The following is a 26,700-nucleotide window of genomic DNA, read 5'->3' as shown; positions in this document are numbered from 1 at the left end:
ACGTACAAAATCAGCAGGGGATCAAATACTTTTTTCCCTCACTGCAATAGATCAGTAATCAGTCACTTAGCATTGACTCGCCTGTAAGGAATTGCAATGTGTTGTGCTTTACTTAAAAATACGCTTCCAGGCTGCTCTAGCTATCACAGCGATTAAAATTACTTGAATTCTCAATTTCAATTGATTCTCTAACTAATCTTGGCAAGTAATAATTAGTTCTACATAACACTTCAACGTTATCAAAATCAATTGAATGTCCTTGTTGGCAAGCATGCTCTGCCACTGCTGACAGCTTTGTTTGGGAGAATTTAATGTTCCTTTGGTGTTCTTTTAATATTACGCTGTGAACTTCCCGAACCCGTGGGTGTCGAAGGTTGGTAAGCCATACCCTAGCTCTCCGGGAGAAGGCAGCACAGGCCCTCCTCTACTTACGAACACTCGACTTACGAACTTTCAGAGATACGAACGGACTCGTCCGTATGTCCAGTTGCAGCTGTTCCGACCGAGAGTCGTAAGTTCAACCGCCGCGCAAACAGATGGGGGTGGTGACATCTATATCTGCAGAACATAAAGAACCATTGGTATCTACAGGAGATTATACAACTTTTAAAGCCATTCACCGTGTTCAGTGTACACGCCGTGCAACGTGTTTGAAATTGATAGGAGTAAAGTTGGACTTAGGAACTGTCTCGGCCTCGCTGTGCGCTGCGTTGTACCACTCTCCAAGTAGATAACCTCGCATTCAATAAACCTTCAGAGCCAGGGAGAACATCCGACTCCAAAAGTATTTAATAAATTGAACGAGGTAAAACGGATGGGAAAACACAGCACAAATACAGCATCTGTTAATACTTGGAAATATCAATACAATGAATGAACACTACAGCATCATAACATTGTTTTAGATAACATGAAACTCAACAATAGATCCTGGTTGGACCAGGCACTTACATTAGTACTGAATAGCTATACAAGAGAATAAGCTACTGTGTTACATAAGGGCACATCGTGTAATCACCATACTTAACACTGAACTGTGGATGAGATATTTCGTCATCCTTGCTCTCAAGATTGCAATAAGTTTACATGGGTACAAGTTTGACTTGACTTATTAAATTACAAGTAACATTCACAATAAGGCAAGTTGCAGGCTTCGTTGTTAACTAGGCCTCATTTTCATAATAATTTAACAGCATTATAAAGGCATATAAAGCATTATAACGGCCATTCTAACATTGTAACAGAATTCCCAATATAAGAACATAAACGAATTTACAGACAATGCTTCTTAAAGTCCCACAATGAGCAGATGCACCTGTCTTCACTGAGAGATATTTGTGCCACCATTTTGTACTCTGTGTAATGGCTGACACCCTGCCGCGTGGCTGAGAGAATCCTAAATCGTAACTTCCTAGTCACGTGACAAAATTCAACATCAAAACAGGAAATTGCTGTGTACACACACACCCACACCTGCCGTGAGGCAGAACAGGAACAAATCGACTGACGAATAGATCTCTGCATCCGAAATCGTTCTGTGCAAAGCCCACGTCTCCACGTCCCTTCCGTATGGGGTAGAGTTTTGCTCCCACGCACGCGTGGGGTTTTCTCCAAGTGTTCCGATTTCCTCCCACATGTAAGCACTCATTAATTGACAGATAACACCTTGGTATATAGAGGACCGCAGAGCTTGGGGAGTTGATTAATACGAGATGTCTTTATTTGTATGACTGTTTCCCTATATACAGGGTGCTGCAAAAAATGTAAACACTTACATGCGACTATTATTTTTAATGGAAAAAGAACGGATAATACACTGTAACATGATAACAAATGTATGTTAATAGCTTCAAAAAGTGAGAGTCTCGACTTGTTCGCCATCATTGTCAACACATGCCTGGGAGTCTTCTCCAGGTTGTCTCCAGAGCCTGGAGGCACATTTCTTGTGGTATTGTTGCAAATTCTGAGAAGTGTTAACATTTTTTTAAGCACCCTATATATACAATAAATATGCCCACTGTATCGCATGTTGAAATGCTGCGTTTAGGCGTGATATAACTCCACAGCCTATGTGGCCGAATGATCCAGAATGCCCCTGATCTCGTAAGCTCAGCAGGAGTGAGCCTGGACAATGCTTGAATGGGTAATAGCCACTCGTAAAACAGGTGTTGCAGTCTGCTGCAGGGCTACGTTTGTCAGAAGGGGGCCAGTGCAGAGACGTCTGTTGCCCTCTACTCCGGCGTTTATGCCTCCCCCGCATTCACCAAACTGTACCGGCCGACCATGAAACACGCCGGTCAAATAACATCCCCCCCCTCCCTAACGACCCGCATGTAGTGAACGTCATCCAGCAGTGGCTTGACAAACAGACCGTACCGTACATGTACACATACACAAATCCACTTTGTAAATTGGGGACCGCTTATGTCAAGCGGGGGACCAATTGGGCTCCTTGTTGCCTCCACCCCCACCGATCAGGATGTTCGGCTGGAACTCTCTGAGCCTCTGGCGGAGTCCCCGCCTGCGCTCGCTGCTGCAATTGCCGCCGTTGCCACCGTGCGCCATGCGACTCGAGAGGCCGCGATGGAGCCACGGCGCCAGCAACGTGAGAGCCGTCATTTTCGACATGGGAGGAGTGATCCTGCCGTCGCCGTACCCGCCCATACAAGGTGCACGCCTGCGCAGCGTCGCGTCATTACAGAAGGCGCGGTGAGGAACCTCATCCTGGCCGAGGGGCCCGGCAAAACAAGGGTCGCTGGTATTTATGGGGCACTTAACCCTTTCGCGTTCCGAGATGACTGCAAGTTGCAGGGTGGGTCGTCCCGCTCACCGCCGAATTTCAGAACGCGCAAGCGGTTCAGCGTGAATTTAATTTAGAGAGGCATAGCACCGTTGTTTTTAAAGACATTGTACTCACCACAGAGAACTGTAGCGACACGGCCACACTCAATGATGGCTGGCGCCAAACTGTACCACATGTCCTCCTGAATGGCCTTGTGGGAGCCTTGGTACCGATAAAGTTCCGAACGGAACCGGAATAAAAACTGGTGATGTACACGTACTTACACATACGTCATTGGAACAGGAAAGGGTTGAATGCCTCCGAAACTCGAAGCATCTTGCATCATGTCCTACCTCGACAATTCCGATGCCCAGCTTAAGTCTAGCCAAAGGAAGCTCTCCATGTGCAGTGCAAGGTGGGCTTGCTGTGATATCGTTTTACATGATACAATATTCAATGTCACGATGTGATGATCATCACAATGTCGGTTTACCATAACTTAGTAATTGTATTTCACATTTTTGTCGTGTTGTTTTTGTTTCTTTGATGTACTTCCAATGTGAATAAGAATTGCTTAAAAGTTCTTCAACTGAAGTTTGCTTGGAGTTTGCTTGGCACGAGTCTACCATTAGTTATTGTTGCATCTTCACAAACTATAACGCTTATAATACACATTATCTCGGCGTCGCTGTGCGCTGCGTTGCACCGCTAGTCGAGTAGATAACCTTGTGTTCAATAAACCCTCGGAGCCAGGATGAACGTCCAACTCCAATCGTCATTTATTGATTGTAACAAGGTAAAACTGGTGAGAAAACACAGATACAGCATCTGTTATAATCCGGAAACACCAACACAATGAACACCAAAGCATCAGAACATTGTCTTAGATAACAATAGATCCTTGCATGCCGTCATTTGCGATGGCATTGGACTGTGAGCCCAAAGGGTTTCGATCACGTTGGTTGGATCCCCTTATGTGACTGTCTGGAATGTAGGTCTGACTTGGTGCATCCACGTCTGACCCCACGTGCGCGACGCTGAGTCGGCGACTAACTCTCAGGGCAGGAAATGCATTTACACCATTCCCGTAGTCAGCATTCATGTTCATTCGGTGTGGAGATGGCGAAGCCTGAACGTCCACCCTTTGTTCAGTATGGTTTTGTGGAGGAGCATTGATGCATTGTTCAGACCAGTCCAAAATATTTTTTCTGGTGAGTTGATCACGGTCCTTGACAGGTATCTGCGTGCCAAACTCACTCCAATTCTCTTCCTTATCCAGGTTGGCTGCTGCTTCGAGCACCTCTGCCTGGGCCCTTGCAGCAGCTGCTTCCTTTTTGAGTTGTAGGGTGCTTAACTTAGCATCCAGCTCAATTTTCTTCCGTGTGGCAGTAGCCACTAATGTACTCTCTTGCTCTTGAAGCTCTGCTTTCCTCCGTGCGGCAGCAGTTGCTATGCTTGCTTCTTCTTGTATGCGAGCCTTTTCAATTAGCATGGCTTCCTCTTCAGCCATGTAGGCGATACGGGCGTTTGCTGCTTCTGCTGCGGCGCGTGCCTGAGCTGCTGCCATACCAGTAGATGATATATGTGAGTGTGCTGAGGCTTTGATCTTGTGGTGGACCTGGATGAGACAGAGTGCTGAGATCGTGTCTCTCTTAAGCCCTCCACACGGTCCATTGCATCTTGTATCACTGCCTGCACATTATCATCGAGCAGTTCGAGGAAGTGCTCTTGTCTGCACACTCCCTCAATGCCCTCATCTGTTTTCACCTTCATCAGGAGGGAGATGTATTTATTTGCCAGGAGCTTGTAGCTTGAGCTGCTCACATTCACTCGCTGGATGGCCCGCTGAATTGAGGCCACTGTGTCTGAGGCATTTGAAGCTTCAGATAAATCTGCTTCAACCCGGTTCCATGCCCGTTGTATCCTGGCATCAAGGTCCTGTTTCTCAGCCTCATAGCTTTCCAAGGCCCGTTGTGTCAACCTGACCTCTCTTTGGGGCCTTGAACTCCCTTGGTCCTCTTGAGGCAGGATGGGAGGTCCTGGATTGCTTAAATCACCTTCTTCAGTATCTCTCCCTGCTGAACTGTGGCTTTCCATGCTGCGATGCTTGCAGCACAATTTTAATGTAGACTCGTTGCAGAGTTCCTTGCTTGCTGCAGGCTGACTGCTTGAGAGCTGGTTGCTTGCTGCAGGCTGACTGCTTGAGAGCTGGCTGCTTGCTGCAGGCTGACTGCTTGAGAGCTCCTTTGCTTGCTGCAGGCTGACTGCTTGAGAGCTGGTTGCTTGCTGCAGGCTGACTGCTTGAGAGCTCCAAGAAGAGTGTCTTTTTACTCGCTGCAGGGCTGGCTGCAGCACCGGTTGGGAGCTTCAAGAAGACTGTCTTTTTACTATCTCGGCCTCGCTGTGCGCTGCGTTGCACCGCTAGTCGAGTAGATAATCTTGCGTTCAATAAACCCTCGGAGCCAGGATGAACGTCCAACTCCAATAGTCATTTATTGATTGTAACAAGGTAAAACTGGTGAGAAAACACAGATACAGCATCTGTTATAATCCGGAAACACCAACACAATGAACACCACAGCATCAGAACATTGTCTTAGATAACAATAGATCCTGGACGGACCAGGCCCCTACATTACCACTGAACAACTAGACAAAAGCACAAGCCGGTGCATTGCATACAGGCACATCGTGTATTCATCCCACTGCACTCCAAATGTACAGCATTACACATAACACTAAACTGTGGATGAGATACTTCGTCATCTTTACTCTCAGGATCACAACATAGGCACAAGTCTGACTTGACCTACTAAATCATAAGTAACATCCACAATAAGGAAAGTCGCAGGCTTCGTTACTAACTAGGCCTCGTATTTACTACAACAACTTAACGGCACAATAAAGGCATTTACATCACTATAACGGTCATTCCAACATTACAACAGCATTGCCAATATTATAGGAATATAAACAAACTTACAGACAATGCTTCTTAAGCTCCCACAATGGACAAGTGTGGCTGTGGTCTCACTGAGATGCGATGCGTGCCGCCATCTTGACTTATCTATGTAATGGCCGACTCCCGCGTGGTACAGTGGAAATCTAAAATCGTAACTTCCTGGTCACGTGACCAAAATTAGCATTAAAAAACGGGAACTTTCTGTGAACGTACGCTCCACATCTGCCGTGAGGCAAGACACACATGCTGTCAGAAAGTTTTGACATCGTATAACCACCAAACGTCGTGGGGATGGTCGCCTACTGGTTAGCGCACCGCGCTCTGAACCCAGCAACTTGAGTTTGATTCCCAATCACGGCCAACATCAGTAACGAATATCTGAACTGGGCCTGGGTCTCTATCTCGGCCTCGCTGTGCGCTGCATTGCACCGCTATCCGAGTAGATAACCTTGCATCCAATAAACCTTCAGAGCCAGGGTGAACATCCAACTCCAAACGTATTTAATGAATAGAATGAGGTAAAACTGATGGAAAAACACAGCACAGATACAGCATCTGTTAATACTTGGAAATATCAATACAATGAATGAACACTACAACATCATAACATTGTTTTAGATAACCTGAAACTCAACGATATTGGATGGACCAGGCACCTACATTAGTACTTAACAGCTATACAAGGGAATAAGCTGCTGTGTTAAATAAAGGCACATCATATAATCATCACACTGCACCCCAAATGTACAGCACTACATATAACACTGAACTGTGGATGAGACATTTCGTCATCCTTGTTCTCAAGATCGCAATATAGTTACTTAGGTACAAGTGTGATTCGACTTATTCAATTACAAGTAACATTCACAATAAGGCATGTTGCAGGCTTCGTTGTTAACTAGGCCTCGTATTTATCATAACAATTTAACAGCATTATAAAGGCATTTACAGCATTATACCGGTCATTCTAACATTATAATAGCATTCCCAGTATTATAAGAACATGAACGCACTTACAGGCAATGCTTCTTAAAGTCCCACAATGTACAGTTACAGCTGTCTTCACTGGGACGCGATGTGTGCCACCATTTTGAACTCTGTGTAAGGGCGGACGCCAGCCTCATGGCTGAAAGACTGTCAAATCGTAACTTCCTGGTCACGTGACCAAACTCAACCTCAAAACAGGAAATTCCTGTGTACACACACCCACACTCCTGCCGTGGAGCAAAACACCTGCCGCATTGGGGAGACAAACGCAGCCAGACTGTGGTGCTCGCCACACTCCCCCCCCCCCCCCCCCTCGTGCGCCGTGACAGCCTTTAATAGGTGCCCACTAGCAGCGTTTGCCCCATCAATCCGTAATGCTACACAGGGGTCGTGTATGTTGTGTGTGTGTCTCCGGCTGGTCTGCCTACGATCCATCCTGGTTTTAACCATGCTTGATTTGTGTGAGGAGCTCGCAGATCTTTGAAATAGTAGGGGGTAGTCCCATCAATGAGCTTCTCCGGCAGATGAGGGTACATTGGCTGAGTCATGTAGTCTGCATGCCCAGCCACCGCATGTCCAAGCAGCTTCTGTTTAGCCCGATAGAGGGGGCTAAATGGGCACGGCATGGACCTTGCAGATGACTGGTACCAACAGTGTCAAGATCGGCCTCTATTGAAGAGGCTTTTGAAGGACGCTACTGGGCAGTTGTAGGTAGTTGCCCTCTAGCAACACAGGAGGGCAGAGGAGTGACGCTCGGAACAATGAGCTGAGCACCGGGCGGCTAAAATGCAGCAAGTTGGCGCAATAGGGAGCACAAGTGTTGCATCTATCAGTTATCTCCGTCCATCAACACATGGCACCTGGCTCTGTCCCGTGACCTCCTGTCAGCAGCGAGCCTTCAACACTTCACGTGACGGCAAAAAAGTGAACCTAGCATGGCATAAGCTCCAGGTGGTGACGTCACAACCACTTAGTGGTCAACAGCGGCCGTTGTTACTATCACTGCTGTCGTGGTGCATGCGTGTGCATATACGTGTGTTGAACTTCTTTCGAAGCGTACGTAGCCAGCCGTGCTAATCGGAGGTGCGTGTGGTGCGTAGAGTGGGAGGCGGCATCTGGGCTGCCGGGTGGCATGGTGCTGCACATGCTGCGTGACGGCGGGGAGGCGAACGTGTGGTGCCGCTACCAGCGTGGGGAGATGTCGCCCGAGAGATTTGACGAGCTCTTCGGCGCCGACTGCTCCAGAATCGTACGTAGCGCCGAGCGCAATCGCCGTCCACGGACGCCGGTCGTACAGTCAACCTGCGATTCAAAGTCACGTGATTTGCTGCTCGAAATGAGCACCAAGGTTGTGCTCAGTTCCTCTCTGCAGCTCCTGAGCGAGCGGTGGAAACTCCCCATCCCTATGACGGGAGGCGAGTCTTCCCCTAAAGGACAACCGCCGTTAACTTGCCCACGCTGTGGTGCTCATTTCAATCAACCCCAGCAGCATGGATGAGAGCCCGAATCAACCCCCAAGCAGGATTTTTATTTGCACTCCTTTCGATTGCGAGCGGCTCGCCGTACCACTGAGCCAGCCGGCGGGCAATTCTTGATTAGCCGGAGTGATGGGGGGCAAGAGTGGAGCAGACAAAATGAAAACACGGATAATACAAAACCAATCTAAATAAGGATTTTTGGTCTGGGCGGTGGTGGTAGGTCCTCATCCAGCAGTGTATCTAGAACACAGGATGCATATGCACAACAACAGCAGCTGTAAGGCTGTGACAGTGGTAACGTAACCCCAAATGATAATAACACGATAAAAGTAGTGGTTACAAACACACCGACACAATAACAACACATTTGCATAACCAACACAGCCATAGGGTTGTGGTGGCTATGCACGTGGCCTGTAATCCAGGCACTGAGGGTTGGTGGATCGTACAAATGTTGTGATACTCCCTTCCCGTGGGCGTCGAGGATGTGTCCTACCCCTGGCTCACCAGTAGAATGCAGTAGAGCATAAATGTGGACTCCACCTCTTCCGTCCGTATGGGACCAGAGTGTTTCCCCTTCGCACGCGTGGCGCCTTTTCCATGTGCTGCTGTTTCCGCCCGCGTGTAAAAACTCATTAACTAGCGAATAAATGCCTGAGTACCTGGAGGGTGGCAGAGCTTGGAAAATCGTTGGGGCCGGCTGATGGCGTGGCTGCCTCTTTCCCCCCTCGCCTGGCCTGAGGTGGATTTGACCGCGGCCGACGCCGATGAATTGAAAGCCGCTGTCGTTTGTGTGTTAACTGTGGGGGAGCAGGCGGGGCGTGCGGTGAGTGTGGGCGGCTTTGTGGCACACCTGGTGGGGCAGCTCTCCACGCCGGTGCCCGGCGCGCTCGCGGCGCTGAGGGGAGTGCGCGAGCGCGGCGTCAAGACGGCGCTGCTCACAAACAACTTCTACGTCCGCGGCGGCGCCACTTTCCTGCCGCTGGACCGCGCCCTCTTCGACGTGGTCAGCGCGGCCCCTCCCAACATGCCGCTGCCGGTTATTGCAGATGTGTTCGCTTGGCTCCTCCTAAAGTCGTCTGCCCTGCTGGCTTATGTTTGACGCGAATGCAAAAATGCATGGATTTGTTTTACTTTATGCTCGTAATCAAAACAAACGAGATTGTGCAGATGCGACAGTAAAGAGGGGTGCGTTCAATGGGCAGAGCGCTCCAGAGCGCTTTTCTGTTGAACGACCTGGACAGGAGCCCAGCCAGCAGCCAGCAGGATCCCAAGGCGTAGATTATTTTCAACAGCAGTGTGACAATTTAACATGTGGCCACTTGGCATTTGGTCTCATCGTGGGGTAGGTGGTGGAGTCGTGCGTTGTCGGGATGAAGAAGCCGGACCCCAGGATCTACTCGCTCTGCCTGGAGGAGCTCGGGGTTCCTCCAAGCGCCGCCGTCTTTCTCGACGACCTCGGAGAAAACCTGGCACCGGCTCGGGCCCTGGGCCTTCGCACCATCAAGGTGCGATCCTCCACGCACGGCCACTCCACGCGCCAAGAACGACGACGGTGACGACGCATAGGCGTTCCTGGTCGTGCTGTGCGGCTCTCCGATGGTGGCCTCGGGTTGTGCCGTGTCACGGCCAGCATCGGAAGGGCAATGCCTGATAAGCGCGGCAAACGAGGCGTGGTAGAACACACGTCGTGTGTAACATTGAGACACGGAAGGAGGAGCAATGTGCGTTCGGGGAACAAAGGCACAGGTTTGGAGACTTTGACCGCTGAGAAAAGCAAGTCGGCCTGGGGTGGGGCACGTCACTGAATGGGGTGAAAAAGAGTTATATGTCTCAGTGGGCCTTACCTGGTAAAATATAAATTGTTCCGATGGTTTAGTTTAGATCTGATGAGAACACGTGCACTCTCCGAATGATACCCATTGGGAGGATTTTGTCTCCCTTGCAGGTGGGGGACCTCAAGGTGGCACTGGCAAAGTTGGAGTCCCTGCTGGGCTTCTCGCTGTCCCATGACACCGGCGCCGTGCGCGCCGGCCTGGAGATTGACGAGCGGGCGCTGGCTACCTACCTGCACACGGCACTGGGGCTACACGCAGGTGAGCGGGAAATAATAATACCGTATACAAATTATGTTTATTGGCACGTCCGACGCTCGGTAATGTTCAAGCAGGTCGCAACGCGTCCTCGTGCACAAAGCTCATGTTTGGGGTTTTTACAAGGTTGGCTGTTCCTTTGTTAAAATAATCTGTTACATGTCCAATATCTCCATATTTCCAGTGGTTTTCCCCCGTGCGTGCGTGCGTGCGTCGCGCTCTTTCTGCACAGCGGCGGCTTGAGACGCTACATCCACGTCATGTTGTTACTGAGTCTATGGGCAGTTTTAAGTGTATGGGCAGTGCTGAATCTGTGGTGCAGCGTTGAGTCTATGGTGTGTGTCGAGTTGATGGTGTGTGTTGCACCTCAACAGACACCCTACTCGTGCGTCAGTTCCGGCACGGCCAGTCCAACCCAACATACTACGTGGAGTGCGGCGACCGCAAGCTCGTCCTGCGCAAGAAGCCGCCGGGAAAGCTGCTGCCATTGGCACACGCCGTGGAGAGGGAGTACAGGTGCAGCTAATTGGTGCCACGTGGAGGTCCGGATTCTGGAACGATCCGAGAAAAGTTATTATTCACGTCGCGAAAAAATGCAAACTACTGCTGCTAAACTAAGCAATTTTTATTTTACCAGGTAAGTCCCACTGAGCTAATTAGCTCTTTTTGAGAAGCGACCCAGCCACTACATGTGATGGTAGCTAAATGAAGTGGCTGCTGTCCTGGTCCCTGTATTCACATTAATAATGGTAATAATGCCGCATGAATGCATTTATGTTGCACTTGCTCGGTGGATAATTGTTTCGGAGTTGGTCAGCTGATGGAGGTGTGGGGGATGGATGCATTTCAGTTATTTCTTGGTACATTCTTTAAAGGCATGGAGTGGTGGCATCGTGATTGTATTAACCCGAGTTCAATTACCGCCCCACGACTAACATCAATGTCGAGTGATATATGGACTTGTCTTGGTCCCTCCCGTAGGTTGACTGCTTTAAATGAGTTCCTTTGTGTGGGGTATGTAAACATCAGCGCTGGGGCGACAAAGGCAGCCCGGCATGATGCGGGCCACACTGCCATCACCCCGAGTACCTTTATCAGCACTTGCTGCAATCGTCTGTGTAGGCTACACTGGGGATATTTTGTCTCTGTTGTGTGCGTCTGTGCTCCGTGCAGGGTGATGAAGGCTCTGGGAGCGGCAGGAGTCCCCGTACCACAAGTTCTCTCCCTGTGCGAGGACTCCAGGTGAGTCAAGATCCCACGCGCCAACACCTTCGTATGCGAAAACATACACACACACCATACTTTACTCTCCCGCACACACTTAACCTGCAAGGCGGGTAGCGTGCACCAATGGAAAATTTGCTGCAGGCACATTGGTACGTTGCACATTGGGACGCGGCATGCACAAGACGACAAATGACAGAATCTTCATTCGGATCACGGTGCCTGATTGTGACACGGTGCCTGATTGTGACACGTCATCGGGTTGCGAGGAGATGTGAACTGTTACAAATCAAGCTGTGAGGATAGCACCATAGAGGCGCCTTGCCGGCGCTCAGATGGTTGGATGCGGCGCGTCTCAGTTGGAGACACAAACATTGCTCAACGTACGAAAATTGAAGACAACTTTGCAGACAACTCGAGTCTCGACAGGCAATCATTGTCCTTCAGGCACAAAGACGCAAGAGCAACCAACGTGGGAAAGAAACACTGCCACTCACGCGTTGGTCTACACAAATGTGGTGGTCAGGATTGACACATGCGCCACAACCTAGGGGAGGGGTAGGTACCGGTCTGAACCGGTCCGAACCGGTCGGGCAAGAGGCGGTTGGAACTACTCTGAGGGGAGGGGGCTGGCGAGAGCTGGGGGCCCCAGAACCCCTGCGGTAGATAAGACGGCTCCCGGAGAGCGGGAGGGAGTCCATCTCATCCCAAGCTGAAGCAAGAAGCCGCCGAAGACCCTGGACCCCAAGCCGCCGATGCCCGTCGACGGGCCGGGACTGAGTGGGGTGCCGGTGGTGGGTTAGCCTTCCCTAGGCTGAGGAGCCCGAGGGCTTAAGTAGGGAGCGGGGTTAGAATAGCCCGGAGGCTGTACCTCCCTAGGTTGTGGTAAAGGGGCCATTCCCCAGTGTGTCAAGATGTCTAGCTGTTATTGAATAAAAGCGTGTGGCCTCTAAGAAGTCTCCGTCTCCTTCGAGAACGTTACAACTGGTGTCAGAAGCGGCCAAGAACTTCGCCGATATGGAGACCAGACAGAAGGCGCTCACCAGGGCCCCGGACAAGGAGGTCGATGGCGACGCTGAGCCGGAGGCGGGAGCGCCATTTCTGGGGGACGGGTCCGTGGCGGCGGGCTCGCGTTCTCCTGGGCCCTCCGGGAGTCCGCCATCGTCGAGATGGGCGATCCAGTCGGCCCACGCTCGGCTGGCCGATCTCCTGCATGCCGCTGCCTCCATCCTCGACGAGCTCACGCTGGGGGGAGCGGGGGCTGCGAGCGGAGGACCAGGCCAGAGGGTGGGAGCCGTTCCCCCCGAAAATCGAGGAATTCCCACGCTAAATTTTGACGTCATCTCCGGCCGAGGAGACGTCACTTCCGCCGGGGGTGCTGCTGCCGGGAGCGACGTCACTTCCGCCGGGGGTTTCGCCACTTTCGTAGGAAATGACGTCAACTGCCACGGAAGTCACGTGGCCCAGGGGGCGCGCGTCACTTCCGGCCTTGGAGGGCTCCTACCAGAGGCTGCCGCGTCTTTAGAGATGCGACTGCCGCTTCTGGCGGACATCTTGTCATCGGACGGCGCAACAAATTCCACGCTTGGCCCGCAGCTCGCCTCGGGGGGAGACTACCTCCCTGGACTGCAACAGCGCTCTTTGCAAGTCTTTGCGGCCAAGGGTGGGGATTGGGCAGCTTTTGCCCGACGTTTTGTGGCTAACGCTGAGACGGCGGGGTGGACGGCGGACATCGCTCTCCGAGCCTTGCCTTCCGCGCTGGACGACGTCGCTCTGGCCACGTTCCTCCTCATCCCGCGGAAGGCTCGCTCCACATTACAAGATGCCCTCGATCGGATGGCCTTGGTGTACGGGCCTCCATCAGAAACTAGGCATCGCTTCGCAAGTCGGAGGAGGGACGCGGACGAGACACCCCTCACCTACCAGAGTGCTCTGATGGCGCTGGCTCAAGTGGCCTACCCTCGGGTGGACGACGTGGGCCTTGACTCCATTGTGCTCGAGAAGCTGTTGTTGCTGGCTCGAGAGTTGCGGATCGCCATTCACGTCAAGGACGAGGTGAATCTCTCCTCACTGGGCGCCGCCCATTATCTACACACGGAGCTGCTCCTCCAGCGGGACGGGCAGGTCGCGGCGTGTGCCACGCGTGTCGCTGCGCGGGAAGACGAGGTCCTGGATAACCAGGCCTTCGCATCGCAGCGGGCCGCTAGCTGGAGAGCGGCCGACCGGCCTCGCCAAGGTGAACCCCGGCGAAGGCACAGATCCCCGCAGGCATGGGCCCGCGTTACGTGCTACAATTGCGGCCAGCAGGGCCACCTGGCATCGGGCTGCCCAGCTCCTCGACGCCGTGCTCCAGGTCACCCGCCATCATCCGCCCGCTCGCCTGCCGCTCCACAAGATCCGCAGGCATGTCGCGACACCTCACGCATACGGTCCCTGCCCGCATCTCATACACCGCGGGTTCACGCACCACTAAATCGCGTTGCGTCGAGCGGTCAGAGCCGGGAGGGGGTTGACGTTCGGCGGCCACTCCGACCAGTTCAGTGGTCGGAGTTGGCCCACAGGGTTGTCGCCGCAGCTACAGGCTCGTCGGTTATTATTGGGGCCATTGAGGGTGTTGAATTTCGATTATTGGTCAATACGGGTGCTTCGGCTTCTATAATTTCGGACCTCATATACAATGTGCTGCCCCAGATGTGTCGGGCGCTCGCCCCAGTTTCCGTTCCTTGCTTTGCGGCGAATGGGGGTTCCTTGGGAATTATTGGACAAATAACGGCACAAATTTGTATTGGCGATATTAAATTAACGGGTCCCATTTTGGTTTCTGAGACCCTTGCCGTTCCCTGTTTGCTCAGTACGGACTTCCTGGGAAAAATGCCCATCAAAATTTTAATCGACAAAGGCTGCATTGAGCTCCCTTCGGGCCGCCGGATGACGTTCCTGCCCTCAACCACCCGGCTACGCATGGCTTGCGCGACTGTTCCGGCTATGGCATCCCAAACCGTGCGAATTCTGCCGGGTACGCAAATGTTAATTCCGCTTCGGTTACGGAAACCGCTTGGAGCAGACACTATGTCGGGTATTTTACTGGCTCCTTCCAACACGGCCGTACGGGAGTTGGAGCTGGTGGGAGCACAAACGCTTGTGCCTACTGAGGGGCAGCCCTTCATTCAGGTGTTGAATGCAGGGTTGCGGACGAAGGTCATGCACCAAGGGGCTGTGATTGCCCATGCGTCATTGCCACTCCACACGGACTCCGTCGTGGCTCAAGTGAATGATACGCCTGGGTCCGAGGCGCAGTCGGAGACCGATGATGGCTGGATGGATTCTCTCTGTTCAGGGGCTGAAAATCTTTCCGAGTCCCAGCGATTGAAACTGCGCATGTTACTCCGTGAATTCCCCGATGTTTTTAGTAAGCACAAATTTGATGTCGGGTGCACTAATCTATTGAAACACCACAATGATACGGGCGATTCTGCTCCCATTCGGCAAAATCCGTTTCGGTTGAGCCCGGCAGAGAAAGAACATGTCCGGTTGGCAGTGAACGACATGCTTGCCGCGGACATTGTGGCTCCCTCCAACAGCCCATGGGGTGCACCCATTGTGCTCGTGAAGAAGCATGATGGCAGTTTGAGATTTTGTGTGGATTTTCGAAAACTTAAAAAAGTTTCGTTGGCGGACGCGTATCCGCTTCCTCGCATGGACGAGTCACTCGATGCCTTGGCGGGGGCGCGGTACTTTTCCACTGGGACCTTTTATCTGGATTTTGGCAACTGCCCTTGGATGAGGCATCTAAACCGAAGACCGCGTTCTGTACGCCACAGGGCCTTTATCAATTTAATCGGTTACCCATGGGATTGCACTCAGCTCCAGCGACGTTCCAGAGATTGATGGAGCTGGTCCTCGCTGGGCTGCAGTGGGACTCATGTCTCATCTATTTGGATGACGTAATTATTTTCAGCCGCACGTTTGATGAACATTTGGAGAGATTGAGGGCTGTGTTTGTTAGCATGCGGACCGCTAACCTTAAATTCAAGCCCCAGAAGTGTTTCCTATTGCGGGAATCGGTGCGGTACCTCGGCCACGTTGTCAGTTGTACGGGTATAGCCACCGACCACGCCAAAACTGATTGTGTAAGGACGTGGGCCACGCCCACGTCTGTAGGGGAAGTCTGCAGCTTTATAGGCTTCGCGTCCTACTACCGCCGGTTTGTTGAGGGGTTTGCGACGATCGCGAAACCACTTCATGCTTTGACGGCTAAGGGGGCTAAGTTCCATTGGGGGGATGCAGAGGACAGGGCGTTCAAGGCGCTTTGCGATGCCCTCGTCAGGGCCCCTCCCTTGTGCTACCCCGATTTCACATTGCCCTTCATCCTGGACACCGATGCCAGCAATACCGGCATTGGCGCAGAGCTCTCGCAGGTCGTGGACGGGGTCGAACGCGTCGTTGCCTACGGCAGTAGAGTGCTGTCTCCGGCAGAACAACGTTATTGCGTTACTCGCCGTGAACTGCTCGCTATTGTCGTGTTTATACAACAATATCGTCCGTACCTGTACGGCAGGCATTTTACGGTTCATTCCAATCATGCGGCACTGCAGTATGCACTAAAAATAGACCAGCCATCCAGCCAGTTGTCACGATGGCTCGAGGTCCTACAGGACTACACGTTCACGGTAACATACCGGAAGGGTACGCAACATTCAAACGCGGATGGCCTGTCGCGCCTTCCTCCGGGGGATGGTTGTGCGTGTTTTATGGGCTCTGGGAGATGCAAGTCAGCCACGGTGCCTACACCGGCTTCTCCCATTGCAGCGGCGGCAGGGGTGGTCGACGAGGAGTCTGTCCCCTTTGTTGACTCGCAGAAGTTGGTCGCTCGCGACTCGCTGCTCGACCTGCCCCTGGATGAATGGGGACGGTTTCAGATGGAGGACGGTTCCCTCCTTAGGTTACGCCGTCGTGCTGAGCGTGCGGGAAAGTGCCAACAGGGTATTGGAACTGTCGTGTTGCGTGATGGTCTCCTCATGTCATGGGACGCCAGCTCGCGGCGTTATAAAATCGTCATCCCCACCGCACTGCGGGGCAGAGCCGTGTGGGCGGCGCAGGAACGCATCCTGCATTTGGGCATTCACAAAACGCTCGCCACACTGCAATTGGATTTTTTTGGCCTGGAATGGCGCGCGATGTCGCCGACCTGTTAAATAGTTGTACGCAGTGTGCGCGGCGGAAAAACCCGGCTAGGGCGGCCTGCCCGCCCCTTCAGTCGATTCGGGTGTCCCGGGTCAACGAGCTGGTGGCACTTGACATTATGGGTCCTTTTCCTGTCACCGCTCGGGGTAATAAGTACCTGCTGGTTGGGGTTAATTATTTCACCCGTTGGCCTATGGCCTGGCCTGTCCCCAACCAGTTGGCGGCAGCCATTGCGGAGGCGTTTCTCCAGGGCTACGTCCTGGATAAGGGCGCCCCGGAACGCCTGCTGACCGACCAGGGAAAAAACTTTTCATCTAACCTTCTGCGGGAGGTCTGTGACCTTCTGGGTACGCAGAAGGTGCGGACTGCTCCCTACCACCCGCAGACCGATGGTATGGTCGAGCGTCTGCACCGTACTATTACTTCAATGTTGTGCCATCAGGTGGATGAGGCACAGTTGGATTGGGACCTGCGTATACCTGGAGTTCTGGCCGCATATCGGTTGGCACCTCATGCGGCCACGGGCGATTTGCACTTCTACTTAATGTATGGCAGGGATGTTGACCCCCCATGGAGGTGCAATTGCAGGTCAAGGCTGCTGCGTCGCGCTCGAAACTGTCCGACCACGTTAAATTCAATATTCGGAAGTTGGTCGAGGCGCGGGTGGCTGCGCAGGAAAATTCCGGGGCGAGGCAACGGGCGAATGAGCGTCTGTATGATCGCCGGGTTTCAGTATACAAATGGGCCGTAGGGGATAAGGCGTGGCTGCACTGCCCTCAGGTGCCGCTGTCGACGTCATCCAATTTGCTCAGGCCCTGGCGAGGTCCGGTCGACATTGTTCGGGTCGTTCGGGACCAGTGTGTTAGGGTCGCGTGCGGACGGCGCTCGTGGTACGTTCACCCTTCGTGCCTGAAACCCTATGTCGCACCGCGCACTCACACATCTTCATCTCGCAGGGGCCGGTTGCGTGATGTGTCCGGCATGCCGGGGGAGGGTTCTCGTGATCCTGGTGTTGCTCCGCACCCCCCTGCCACTCTTTCGGATGTTGCAGGTGTGAGTCCACCAAGGGTGGCCTCACCGGAGGATCGGGGAGCTGCCCGACCGCCTGGCCTGCAGGAAGACGGCTCACGGGCTTTGTCCCCGGCCTCTCGGGACGTGCCGGACGCCCATCGTCTGGCCCCTCCCGACCCTCCGCAGGGAACGCTGAACTCTTACGATGGACCCGCCACACGGACTCGTTCGAAGGGTCCCAGGTTCTCTTGAGACCTGATCCGACGCATACACACCGCCCCTCCTTCCTGGGCCCTGGCATTCGGTGGGGGGTGTGGGCGTGCGGTTGACCCGGTTCCTTGGTGTGGTGGGTCCACAGTGTTCATATGTACAGGCGGGTTGGGGTAAATTATTGTGGGTTGTTGTTATTGTTGTTGTTGGGTTGTTACTGTTGCGTTGAGGCTCATGCATTGTTTTTTTTTCTTCGCGCTTCCGAGTTCCTGTTCCTTAAATTAGTGTTGGGTTTGTGAATTGTGTTGCAGCCGGGACGGCTGCGTGCTGTACAGGGGGGGGGGGGGTGATGTGATGGTCAGGATTGACACATGCGCCACAACCTAGGGGAGGGGTAGGTACCGGTCTGAACCGGTCCGAACCGGTCGGGCAAGAGGCGGTTGGAACCGCTCTGAGGGGAGGGGGCTGGCGAGAGCTGGGGCCCCCAGAACCCCCGCCCCTCAGAGAGGGGATAGATAAGACGGCTCCCGGAGAGCGGGAGGGAGTCCATCTCATCCCAAGCTGAAGCAAGAAGCCGCTGAAGACCCTGGACCCCAAGCCGCCGATGCCCGTCGACGGGCCGGGACTGAGTGGGGTGCCGGTGGTGGGTTAGCCTTCCCTAGGCTGAGGAGCCCGAGGGCTTAAGTAGGGAGCGGGGTTAGAATAGCCCGGAGGCTGTACCTCCCTAGGTTGCGGTAAAAAGGGGCCATTCCCCAGTGTGTCAAGATGTCTAGCTGTTATTGAATAAAAGCGTGTGGCCTCTAAGAAGTCTCCGTCTCCTTCGAGAATGTTACACAAAGACAAAGATCCGCCCGTATAGGCTGTCACAGACTGTTGGGGCAAGTGTTGTTAGCGAGCAGCGCCTATGAAGGTCGGCATGGCACACAAGGGGGTGGGTGGCCAGCACCCCACCTGGCCACCTTTGTCTCCCCATTGCCAATCTTTACGCACTGCACCAGGTCCTCATTTGAGGCTGAGTCGACCGAGGCCAGACCCAGGATCAGTTCAGATAATCGTCACCGGTGTTGGCTAGCGATCGGCGACTGTTGTTGTCTGGGGAGTGGTGGCCTAGCAATTGGAGCCCTATCACAGGTCGTTGCCCCCATGTGCGTTTGCAGGAATGTGCACACGCAATCTGGTCACGGTGACGAATGGAGCGCCGCGGTGGTGAGATGTTAACTCTCTCACCTTGTTTTGCAGGATGTCGTGGGTTCCATCCCAACCCTGACACCTTTATATTTGGAGTTTGCATGATCTTCCAGTGGTCGCGTGGATTTTTCTCCGAGTCCTCCAGCTTTTCCCTCCACATGTAGAATGAACATGCGTGTAAAGTATTGGGCTGCTATAAATGTCCACGTGATAAGCCACTTCGTTGGGCTATCATTTGTGGCCAGGTCGCTTCTGAGAAAAGAGCTGTACAGCTCAGTGGGACTTACCTGGTGAAATAGAAAATGGTTTTAGTTTCATTTGCTTCACTAGATGCCATCGAATGGCTTCTCCGAAGCCAACACATGGATATCGGGCTCGGTCTGTTGCTGTCCGAACGTCGTCGACGAACGTTGCCATCCGCCGTTGCTGCCCTGTTCTCGCAGCGTGCTGGGGACACCCTTCTTCCTGATGGAGTACGCCGAGGGGCGCATCTTCAAAGACCTGTCGTTACCGGATCTCTCTCCAGAGCAGCGCCACAAGGTGTATTCCGGGGTCACCTCCGTGCTCAGCCAAATCCACCAGGTGGATCCCAGCTCCGTGGGGCTCACCGACTTCGGCAAAACCGGTAGGTTCCCCGCGTTGCCACTCCTCCCATTGCAAGTCGTCCCTGGTGAGTTTGGCCGGACATCCCAATGTATGGATGTCGTTGTTGTTATTGTTTGTCAGCCTGTAACATCCCATTTGATGGGCAAAGGCCTCGGTCATCGTATCACGTTGCTTCCCTTGCTCGGTTGTTCTTCTCCGAGCTCTGTGATTTTGTCTCGTTGCTGCCATATATCTTCACGCCGCGGTTATTTTTCGTCGCGTCTCTCATTATTTGTTGTCAAGGCGTGGCCTGCCCAATGTATAGCCGGGCCCCCCCACCCACCCCGCGAGTTTTCGAGGCTCAGTGAGGCCTTTCCTGCGTGCATAAGTGCCGTCACATTTATTCACGCAATCACTGACGCTCTCGTCCAACAGTGAGATTCGAGAAAAAAACAGGCCTTACACGTACTACAATAAGTAGCCAGTTTAACACGTTGTAGGCTTTTGCAATCAATATTATCCACAGATGAGGAGGAAGAGTATGACGTTTCGCCGGTAATTACAACCAGCCTCATCAGGTGATAGCCAGAGTTGTGAAACTGGCGAAACATCGTACTCGAATGGTAAATGTTGTGGGTTTACTCTCCAACACACCGGTGTGCTGAACTCAAATTGGCATGTTTTGTTTACGTGACAAACCGTACAAGCCTACGTATTAACTTACTAATTGGCTGTGTCGGGTGGTGGCGGGTTTAACAGCACATTTATATTTACGCGATCGAACCCGACCACCTCTATTATGAATAAGTAGCCAACCGGCAAACAAAAACGCATCTCTGGCAGGAGGATACATGAGGCGGCACGTGCAGAAGTGGACAAAGGAGTACCGAGCGAGCGAGACCAAATACCTGCCCTCCATGGAGCTGCTCATGGAGTGGCTGCCGGCTCACCTGCCCCGAGAGGAGGCCAACCGCGTGGTGAACGGTGACTTCAGGTGAGCCCCGCGGTGGGGTGGCGGGTGGTTAGGGGGATCAAAGCGAGCTCTCTCTACACGTGCTCCCCACTTTTGGTGGGGCGGCTTATGCTCTTGGATGCAACTTGATGCTTTTGTTGTTTATCGTTACAAAACATCCACTGTGCCAAACACTTTCTTCTCCATTGTGATCTGCAGTGGGATGAGGGATTTTTTCCAGATAATGTCCACTGAGCTATACAGCTCTTTTTCAGAAATGATCCGGCCACAAGTGATAGCTCAACAATGATGGCTTATCATGTGGAAATATATAGAAGCCGAATACTCTAAACGCATGTTTCTAAATGTGCAGGGAAAAACCAGAGATCACGGATAAAAATCAATGCAACTGTATTGGGTTCCAGAGACACTTTGTAGATGCAACTTCTTTATTACAATACACCACTCCAACAGTCCTGATACACTGTGACAGCCTAGGGACACAGCCTACTTCTAGCGTGCCTGACACTGGCTACGCTCTCGGGTCCTCTGGCTACAATTACCCTAGGGGAGGCTACCTGACCCGACCTAGCCAAGGTGCGGGTCTAGCCTCTGGCTTCCTTGGACCTCGCCCTTTTCAAGAGCGTAGAACCGGGAGTCCCAGAGTCCCACCACTGGCCCGCACAGCATCCCGGCCGTTACAAGTGTAATATGAGGATATATCCGGCTTACTGACGTATCACAACTCGTCATGGTGATTGGCTCTGCCGGTCCTGGTTTACAGCCAATGGGGGGAAGCCTGGGGGCATGGCCCTGACGTGATGGAAAGGTGACAGCTATAAGGATTGGTTCTGCTGGCTTTGGCCACAGCAAATGGGGAGATGAGTCAGGGGCGTGGTCCCGGGAGCTGATGAGGGAGCCTGGAAGATTCCATGCAGGCTAACGAGGATTGGCGGAAACGTACCACGTGACCCGGGTATTAAATAGAGGTGGAGAAGAACGACACGGGGTCAGAACGGGAATGAACAGAGGGGGGAGGCCACGCGGGAGCGGGGCTCCGAGTTTCCACGTGGCAGTGCGTCTCTCTCTCTATATCTGTCCCTCTCACGCTGCCTATCAGCAGCCTATCAGCACCGTGGAGTAAACTGTAAGATAAGTTGAATAAAAGACGAAATCCAGAAGTTGCCTCAACGAGCTTTATTACACAAGGACAAGCGGGGTGATGGGGTCCAGGGTCCTAAGCTGGCTGGTCTTGGGTCTTCAGCTGCGACTGGTCCCGATCGGCTGAGGAGGTCCCCTTTTATGCCCATTTGCCCATCGAGGGGTGGCGTTGTGTGGGATCATAGATCCCCCACAGCCCCCCCATTGGTGGCGCCCAGGGGATTAGTTGTCTGGGGTCCCCATCGACGTTTCGTAGGATCATAGATCCCCTGCAGCCCCCCCCCCCCCGTTGGTGGCGCCGAGGGGATTAGCTGTCTGGGGTCCGGAGCCCCTAGCAGTCCCTACCCTCTTGGGCTGGTGCGGCAGCCCCGTCCCTATCGGTACGGGGTACCCTTGCAGATGGACCTAATCTACCACTGCCGGTAAGTATGGCCCATCTACGACACTACACAATCACAGGGAGAACATGCAAACTACAAATATACAGCAGGCATCAGGGTCGGGATCGAACCCACGACCTCATGCATACCAGGCGAGGCGGTTAACTTTGCAGCAGTCAAGTGGGGTTGGGATGAACGCATGGCCCGTGGTGGTGCATGCCTCTAATCCAGCACTGTATGGGCAGCGACGGTTGGTGGATCACCGCACAAATGACAATGTTGACCCTCTTCCCGCTTGCATCGAGGTGCAATACTCTGGCTCACCAGCAGAATGCAGTACAGCAAAGTGTGGCCTGCTATCATCTGTCCCTTCTGTATGGCACAGTGTTGCCCCCCTCGCATGTGTGGGTTTTCTCCTGGTTCTGTGGTTTCCTGCTACACGTATAAACACTTAACTGTCTGAAAAGGCAATTGATACAGAGGGAACTGCGGAGCAATTATTTGGGCTGGCTCACCGCATGGCAGCCTTCCACCTTCATTTGTGGTTCCCCAACGGTTGTGAAATTCAATTTGCACGAATGACAAAAGCCGAATAAACATCGATTTTGTTTGTCGATTATGAGTTTCGGTGGCAGCACAGACGGGGAAAACGATGGTTGCCAGTGGTATGTTGACCGTGACGTCCGACGTTTCGCCCCGCATATTGCTGGGAGATTCTCCAGGGACTGAACTTTCGCGCACGCACATACACGCACGAATGACGATTTGCCAGGCTGGACAACCTGGTATTCGATGCGGAGCGGCTGGAGGTGCGAGCCGTGCTCGACTGGGAGATGTCGACGCTGGGCGACCCGCTCTCCGATCTCTCCCACAGCTGCCTGGCTCACCATCTGCCTCAACATTTTCCCATGCTGCCTGGTCTGCGCACACAATGACACGCACACGCATGTGCAAAGATACCCCTTGTATAAGTCTTCAACAGATTGATGGGGCTAGTGCTGTTAGCGGACATCTACGTGTGAAGGCCGGCATGGTACGGCACGCGAGAGGGGTGGGTGGCAAACGGCACATCCGACCACCTTTTCCTGATGTTGACACACAACACTAGATACTCATGTAAGGCTGGGTCAACATAGCGAAATCCTAGGATGGGTTCAATATTATCCTCTGTTAATTGATTGCGAGGGGGAATCGCACACGAATCACAGGCTCGGTTCATAGCACAGCGCGCTCACCACCGCACGAGCGCTCCCCACGAATGCACATGCGTACACAGAGACACGCATAGATCTGGGCTGTCCGAATCTTGAAATAGTCGATCACTGCCGACTATCAGTTTGATTCATTCAACTAAAGCAGACGACACGTTTGAACGCTCGGCGTGACCGGCACATCGGGCAACCCAACGCCTCGTCTTCTCGCGTTTTTTTGTGCTCCGGCCTCAGGAGAATGTTCCCGCGTGACGCCTGTAAAATCGCCGCCCGCACTACCCCCCCTCCTCGTCTGCGTGCGCGTGCTACTGTGCCTTAACTCTCTCCGACGCCGCCTTCCGCAGGGCTGAAGGACCGCGACCTCATGGCGCTGGGCATCCCGAGCGACGAGGAGATGATGAAGGCATACTGCGGTGCCTCTGGCCGCCCACTCGTCAAAGACTGGCACTTCTACTTGGCCTTCTCATTCTTCCGCGTCGCCGCCATCCTGCAGGGCGTCTACAAGCGGGCGCTCTTAGGTGTGCTCCCCGCACTCGGCCGTTGCCACCACCTGTTGGTAGGCGTCTGGCCGGCGTGGAAGAGTAGGCCAAATGCGCCTTCGAGACGGGCTCATACCTCGTGTAATGGCGGTGTGACGGTGGCGGTGTGAAAGTGACAGTGCGAGGGCGGTGTGTAACGGCGGTGTGACGACAACGGCGACGCAGGTCAGGCGTGCTCGGCGCATGCAGAGGAGGCTGGCCAATTGGTGGAGTCGATGGCTGACGTGGCTTGGGGTTTAGCTGCACGGGAAGGATTCCGCATCTTCAAAGAGCAGCCCAAGCCACTCGGTGGTGGCACGGCAGGGCAATCCGGCCGGCCCTACAGCACCAGCTGCCGCAGCACGGCTGTGAGTCAACCTCCTTGTTTTGTGCGTGTTGGTTCAGCGTAGCTGTGGATTAGACGCCGAACGATTCGCCTTTCCAGCGATCCGATAAATCGTCATCACGATTCCATTCAATAAATCGATCATTTTTTCCGTGTAATTTTTTCCATCTAGCTCCATATCTGTCGTTTCGTCCTGATATGTCCCGCTGGCTCCATTATCATCTTTTCGCTCTCAGTTTGCTCCATTCGCCTAAATATAATGGTATCATACGTCGTTAAGATATGAAGACTGCAAATAACTGATTCTCTCAAACATGGGTCCCCAATTATATCTCGAGCTCAAGTACCGATCTAAATCGATCACTCCTGTGTGGTTGATTGCCCCCCAAAAAGGTCCACCGCGCGCAAGCACCCAGCTGCCCGCAGCACGACCGCCGCTTCTTCGCTACTAGCGCGGGCGAGCCAGCCGCGGCGAGCGGGCGTGGTGACGGCGGTAGAGGTGGCGGAATGCTGGTGCGGGAGGCGGAGCTGGCCCCGCCGGCCCGCGCGACGGTGGACGCCATGCGAACATTTGTGGGTGAGCGCGTGATCCCCGCGGAGGCCGAGCTGCGGCGCTGGGAGCCGCACCCACTGCTGGAGCAACTCAAGGTTGGAACCCGACTCGTACCGCACCAGCACAACCGCCTCGGCCGATACCGCCGCATCACCATCGTCGCCGCCGATGCCACTGTCATCATCACCGCCACGACTGATACTGCCGCCACCAGTAAGACTGCTACGATGCCGCCACCACTGTCACCATGGCCATCACCACTGTCACCACTGATAACGCCACGTCACCATCACCACTGCTGATACTACCATTGCTGCCACTGCCATTATTACCGCCACTATCACCACCGCCACGATTGATACCACTACCACTGCCGATATCACAATTGTCCCTTCCACCGTCACTGCCACTGCCACTATCTTCACCACCGTAACCATCACCACCACTCATTTCTGCCACCGCTACCACCCCTACCATCGATACCACCACCACCACTGCCGCTACCACCACAAATGATAACACCACCACTGCCCAGCTCTGCCACCACCTCTACTGATAACCGCTGCCACCGCTACCACTGCTACCACTACCGCCACTGCTTCCACCGCTACCACTGCTGCTACCACTGCCTTCACTGCAACCACGTCCACCACCATCTCCACGACAACAATGCCAACAATGTCGCTAACACCACCTCCGCTGCTGCCACTGACACAACTACCACCGCGTGGGTCACGGCAATTGTTTGTCCATGCTTCTCCATGCCATGCACGGGCGATGTCTCAGTGTCTGCCAGCTGTGCCAATTTTGCACAGTTTGGAATCAAATGAGAGACTGGACTCGGCCCGCAACTACCCCCCACTCGGCTCAGACGGAGGCACGTGGGGCCGGGCTCTGGAACCTGTTCCTGCCTTCCCACCCCTTGTCTCTCTCTATCTTCGAGCGAGCTAGCTAACACTGCACGGCAGTGGTGCAGAGTTCCAAGTTCGAAATCGTCAATGCGACGTTGCGTTTCTTGCCGTCATTCTCCACGCAGGCATTCAACTGTTCCGCCCCGGACATGGGGGACATGGGGAACATGGAGGTGCTCGTGCGCTACGGCACGGACCAGCAGCACCGACGCTGGCTGGCGCCGCTGCTCGATCGCAAAATCTGATCCTGCTTCACCATGACGGAGCCTCAGGCATGTGGCGCACGCACTTGCGGCACGCGGCACGTCTATCCCCCCCATACCTCCGTCGTCGTGGTCATCGTCATCGTTGTGGTGTATTTCTTGCTATCGCGCCACACGCAAGTATCAGAGAGCTCCCTAAGCGCCAACCTAGAGACGAGACACAATTGGACAGAACACCGTGCACACGCATGGCAGCAGCAGCAGCACACATGAACCCTAACCCCATCACCCCCCCACCCCCGCAATCACTCTCCCTTTTTGTAGGTGGCCTCCTCTGATGCCACCAACATCAAGGCATCTATCGTGGAGGCCGGCGACAGCTACGTTCTGATTGGCCGCAAGTGGTGGACGTCTGTTGAGCGAGCGCACGCGCGTGTGTGTGGAGTGCCAGGGAGACACGCGGCGCCTGCTTTTTTTTAGAGCCGATTCCACAGCTTAGGGACCGCGGCGTTTTTGACCTACACAAATATATATAAATAATACGGCGTCCATACAAAATGTCAATTGCTTTAAAGTTGCGATTTTATTGATTAATTTATGCCCATTTTGATACAGGCATGCATTGTCACTGGATCTGAGTACGTGTGCACAATGTGGAATTGATTGGACAACAGGAAGTGGACGAAACTTTGATTACAAGATTTGACCACGACAAACAGAGGAATCAAGTTAAGTAAAACCGTTGGAAAAAAAAGTTATAA

General features: G+C 53.4%; 1 pseudogene across 1 annotated transcript; it reads left to right on the top strand.

Annotated features, from left to right (window-relative positions):
• The first annotated feature begins 2,479 nt into the window (after positions 1-2,479).
• On the top strand, positions 2,480-26,597 carry LOC144937764 (acyl-CoA dehydrogenase family member 10-like; annotated as a pseudogene). The gene is made up of 15 exons (XR_013637774.1): positions 2,480-2,669; positions 7,832-7,980; positions 9,024-9,215; positions 9,559-9,717; positions 10,158-10,305; positions 10,677-10,818; positions 11,476-11,544; positions 19,563-19,744; positions 20,548-20,698; positions 22,970-23,115; positions 23,753-23,926; positions 24,113-24,294; positions 24,666-24,920; positions 25,697-26,008; positions 26,264-26,597. The product of XR_013637774.1 is annotated as an acyl-CoA dehydrogenase family member 10-like (transcript).
• The last annotated feature ends 103 nt before the right edge of the window (positions 26,598-26,700 follow it).

Source organism: Lampetra fluviatilis, chromosome 20, assembly GCF_964198595.1.
Source record: "Lampetra fluviatilis chromosome 20, kcLamFluv1.1, whole genome shotgun sequence".
In the NCBI taxonomy this organism is placed as follows: Eukaryota; Metazoa; Chordata; class Hyperoartia; order Petromyzontiformes; family Petromyzontidae; genus Lampetra; species Lampetra fluviatilis.
This window is presented reverse-complemented; position numbering and strand designations above follow the sequence as displayed.